Genomic DNA, 5,152 nt, shown 5'->3' on the forward strand with positions numbered 1-5,152 from the left:
GACAGACATCATATGATATCGCTTATATGTGGAATCTAAAAAAAAAAAAGATACAAATGAACTTACTTACAAAACAGAAGCAGACTCAGACTTAGAGAATGAACTTATGGTTACCAAAGGGGAACAGATTGGAGGTAGAGATAGATTGAGAGTTTGGTATTGACATGTACACACTGCTGTATTTAAAATAGATAACCAACAAGGACCTACAGTAATAAATAAATAATCTACAAACAACAAGTGTTGGTGAGGATATGGAGAAAAGGGAACACTTGTGCACCGTTGGTGGGAGTGTAAATTGGTGCAGCCATTATGGAAAACAGTATGGAGGTTCCTCAAACAATTAAAAATAAAACTACCATATGATCCAGCAATTCCACTCCTGGGTATTCAAAAGATAATTATAGCCAATGAGAGAGAAATGGGATAGTGGAAACAACCCAGACAGAAATTATTGCTTACATTGATTTGGGGACTTTCAGCTGATGCCCTGAAGCTCTGAAGTCTGCACTTTTACCTCTCCAGGCTTCTTGGTGAAGTGAGTGGGAGCTCAGACAATCTGGCTTTTTATAGTGCCTGGGGCACAGTCCCCGCCCACAATCAGGATCAAAGTCTAGGCCTCAAATCTTATCAAGTGAACTTACTCTTCCGGGGCAAGATGATGGCATGAAATCACATGCCAAATTTCACAGTACTACTGTTATCCTCTTTGAGTTCAACTAGCGAACCTACTGCCATCTGAATGAGATTATCTAATTTCAGAGCTCAGCTTTAAATAACAAAATGTTTTAGAGATCAAATACAGAAACGCACTACTGAAATCTAATCAAGTCTTGCCTAATGTAATCACATCTCTAGTACAGCTGTTAGTGAACAGGATCTAGAAGAGTTTTCATATCATTTGATTCAGCAATTCCTCTCTTGGAGGGTAGTTACTGAACAGGATAAGAAAGAGAGCAGCCAGGTAAGCCTGTTGCCCTGTCATATTAATAAAACCTCCCTTTACTTTAAGAGAGTTCTAGTTCAAACAATAAATTATATAGTGTCTGTATTGGAAGTAGAAAGAGCAATGAAAATCATAATGAAGGAGAGCTAAGACACAATCATCAAAAAAGATGAAAACTCTAATTTGAAAAAATACATGCACCCCAATGTTCATGGCAGCACTATCTACAATAGCCAAGACATGGAAGCAACCAAAGTGCCCATCAACAGATGACTGGTTTAATTTGATGTGATATATATATATATATATATATATATATATATACTGGAATATTAGTCATAAAAAAGAATGAAATAATGCCATTTGCAACAACATGGATGGACCTAGAGATTATCATACAAAGTGAAGTCAGACAGAGAAAGACAAATCATATGAAATGGCTTATATGTAGATTCTAAAAAAAAAAAAAGATACAAATGAACTTACTTACAGAACAGAAATAGACCCACAGACATAGAAAACAAACATATGGTTACCAAAGAGGAAAGGGAGTAGCGGAGGGATAAATTAAGAGTATGGGATTAACAGATACAAACTATTATATGTAAAATAGATAACAGATAAGCAATAAAGATTTACTGTCTAGCACAGAGAACTCTATTCAATATCTTATGATAAGCTACCATGGAAAATAATCTGAAAAAAAAGTATATATATAACTGAATCACTTTTTTGTACACCTGAAACACAATATTGTAAATCAACTACACTTCAATTCTTAAAAAATTAATTAAAAATAAGTCATAAAGGGAGTTGGAAGGTCAGTGAATTCCTGTCGCTAAGGGCAATCTAAGAGTAAACACTTCCCTGCAATACACGCATTCTGAATAACCTCCCATTTCCCAGAAGTCTCTTGTCCTTCTTGCAAGGGCAACTGCACATCTTTCATTGTATTTTTATCTGTTGGCTGATTCCATTTTCATAAGTTAAACATCTACAGCAGTGGGTCTCAAACTTTTTAAAATCTTAATCTCAAGACACTCTTAAACCTGAGAACCCCAAAAATCTTTGTGTTTATGTGAATTTTATTTCTCCATATACACACCATTAGAAATTAAAACTGAGGGAAATTTTTAAAGAATTTATTTAATTCATTTAAAATAAAACCATTATATGTTAACATAAACAGCACAGTTTTATGAAAAAATAACTTTATTTTCCTTCCAAAAAAATAATAATTAGTGAGAAGAATACCACTCTTTTGCATGTTTGCCAACCACTGTAATTCCTGCTTAACAGAAGACAGATGGATTCTCACAGCTGCCTCTGCTGATCTGTTGCGATATGTTGTTTTGGTTGAACTATGTGAAGAAAATTTGGCTTCCCACAGATATTTAGTTGGAAAGTGAAGAACTTGTCCTAATTAGTATTAGATGTCCTAATAGGGTCTCTTATGGTCAGGACCCCTCTGACCATTATTGGAGGACCATTGCTCTACATCAAATTTCATAACTCCAAGAGACAGCCCCAAATCTTAGTTTCTTGGCAACCAAAGACCCTAACAACAAACCCAACCATCCTTTTGTATGGCTTCTGCCATCTCAGAACTAATTCATATGATGTAGCTAAATATGAATCATTTTCCTACCTTTGCCCAATTATGATGAGGTTCCTTTCTTTTTTTTTTTTTTCTATTTAAATTATTTAACTGCGATGACGATGCCAAATCAGGTTTTTCTCTATAGCACTGTCTGATATCTAATAGGCCTTCAACAGATGCTTATCTATGACAAAAAGCATCATCTCTCATTGATGTACATTTTTCAGCCAGCTCTGATTGTGGCTTGATTATACACTGACTCGCTGCTGCCCCTGAGTTTTTGTCTGCTGGGAGAAATATTTCTTCCCCAGAAATACTTTAATTCCAGATTCTTCATTACTACCATAATGCTGAGTTCAGGAAGAAATGTCATTTTAAAAATTTTCAGGTACTGGAAATATTTGGAGCCACTTATCTGTAATGTCTTAATACGCTCATGACAACATATCAAAAATGTGCATGAAGATTTTTTTTAATTTTTAGAATAATTTTTAATTATCATTAGTGCTTCTACAAGTTAAGATTAAATCACAAAATGAGCTTGTTTCTGTAGCCTCCTGATTAAAAAAGAAATTGACTTTCACACATGCTAGTTAGATAAGATGCAGCCTCTGGCGAGGGAGGGGGACATAGTCAGCCCTGTCGGGAATCTAACATCCCTACAAGAAGATGAAGTGTTTGCTTAAACCACAGTTTATATTTTTCGTAAGGCAGCAGCTGTAGTGGGGCAACTTTTCACAATTAGCTTCCATCCCCTGGCGTGGGACTTGACTCCTCTCTTCTCTGCAGCCCTGTTATACATTTAAGTGGACCCTTCTGTGTATCTGAAAGAAGAGGGAGGGCACCTCTCTGAATTATTAACGCCACCAAAGGCCACTAATGGTGCTCCGTGCTCTCCTCTTCAAAAGGAGCCATGCTTTGCAGACCCGGTGAGCTCCACGAAGAGAATATTTTAGGCATTTTAGAATATGTAGAATGTTGCACTTCTGCACTTATTGTAAAGGACAGACTCTACAAAAAACGTCAAGGATGATGAGACTCCATAGTTTTATACTTGATAATATGTAATCCGTACTCTAGTCCTATTCAGGACCCAAAAATATTGAGAAAAAAATTGAATAATGTTTATGTGTTTTATTCACAAAGTGTGTTCCTATCTGGATAAGAACTGGCCACAGAATTGCTTATCTACAGTAAATTATCTGTAAAAATAGCAAGTTCTAATCTGGGTCTCTATGTAAATTTCAATGACCCTAGGCCACCCACCCTCAAGTAAAGAAGTAATGCTTAGTCACCCCAAGTAGCCTCACCCTTCTGTCACTTTGTAGGTACCAGAGTCTGAGCAGAGGCCATAGGGGGTCAGTGTGAACTTGCGTGAGTGGTGAGTGTGCAGGAGCAATGACACACATGTGACCTTGCCTCTGGTGCTCTTTATCTTTGCGATTTCTAGAGCCAAGTATAAGTGTTTTCAGATTATCCATATGTTTTCTCCTCTGGTTTAGGGCTGTCGAAATATTTTTATGTAGGTGAGGAAGCCCGAGTCAAAATAAATTTCCTTTCCCCCTAATTATCTGACGTTCAATGTTTTGATATTATTGAACGCAGCCTGCAAATCTCTTCAAAAGACCTGAGCCGCCCCGCCTTGCCCCGCCCTCGGGAAATCCAGGTAGTCAAGGCAAGCCGCCAGCAGTCCCGACCCCGGGCAGGGCTCATCAGCCTCCCGGAGGTCAGAGACTGTAAATCAGGCTCAGGAATAAGGCGAAGATCCAGCCTCGATAACTCCGTCCTCCCCCAAGGCATCCTCCTTAGTGGCTGCCCGCTGCTGTTCGGATACAGACCGAAACGCTGCCCCTCTCTCTAGCCTCATCTTCTGAAATCCACAGACCCTCCTTTCAGTCCTTTCCCCGTGCTCCCTGCTAATTCAGGACAGGTCAGTTCTCTCTGGCTGGAACCAGGTTCAGCCAGCCACCCGGCTAACACCTGGTCATGGTTCAGATACAGCTGGAGTGTCAGTTCTTCTGGGGAGTGTTCCCCAGACTAGGTCAGAAACCCAGTTTTTGTTTGTTTGTTTGTTTTTCTTGGCTGCAGGCGGGATTTTAGTTCCCCGACCAGGGATTGAACCATGCCCCCTGCAGTGGAGGCACAGAGTCTTAACCACTGGACCGCCAGGGAAGTCAGCCCAATTATATCCTCTCATAGCATCCTGCATCCTTCCTCCAAGTAAGTTATCACTATGTTAGGTTTCATTTATGGATGTGATCTCTTTGATTCATCTGAGGTCCCTCACATTATTAAATAACACTTACTGAGCACTTTTACTGTGTTGCCAGGCATTTTTCTAAGTATGTCACGTTTTCTAGCATTGAATCCTTGCAGCTCAGAAGGTAGGTGCTGTTACCATTTTAACCTCTCAGATGATGAATTTAAAGTTCTACTGTCACCAAGCTGTGTGACCCTGGTGTGTTACTAAACTTCTCTTGATCGCCTACCTCTAGTCATCTTTCACAGGAGACAGAAATAAACTTCTACCCTGTTAAAATCGGTGTATTTTATGCATACAATCCAATCCAATTGAAGCTCAATTAAAATAGGTGTTAACCTAATTC

The sequence above is a fragment of the Balaenoptera musculus genome, chromosome 12 (assembly GCF_009873245.2).
Source record: "Balaenoptera musculus isolate JJ_BM4_2016_0621 chromosome 12, mBalMus1.pri.v3, whole genome shotgun sequence".
NCBI lineage: Eukaryota > Metazoa > Chordata > Mammalia > Artiodactyla > Balaenopteridae > Balaenoptera > Balaenoptera musculus.